Consider the following 316-nt stretch of genomic DNA (forward strand, 5'->3'; position numbering starts at 1 on the left):
CCCCCAGCCACAACATCTGAAGGGCAGGGTCCAGCTCAAGGCATTTAATTGCGCGTCAAGCGCACGCAGGGCACACCTCTGCTTCAGTATTGCCACTCTCAGCTGCCTCAGCTGCTGCACAGCCCCAGGGCTTGCTGTTTGCTGCTGAAACATGGGGTAAATAAATAGGGCCAGCTCTGATGGAGTCCCTGGATGGTAGATGCCCAGGGCTACATCCATGCTCTGCTGGTCACATTCGTGGCTGTGAATGGGGTGAAACCTCCGTTTCCCCTGTGTTTGCAGCTGGCATACTCCAAATCAAGTGGCTGTACTGAGG

Source organism: Aptenodytes forsteri, unplaced genomic scaffold (assembly GCF_000699145.1).
Source record: "Aptenodytes forsteri isolate BGI_AS27 unplaced genomic scaffold, ASM69914v1 Scaffold136, whole genome shotgun sequence".
In the NCBI taxonomy this organism is placed as follows: Eukaryota; Metazoa; Chordata; class Aves; order Sphenisciformes; family Spheniscidae; genus Aptenodytes; species Aptenodytes forsteri.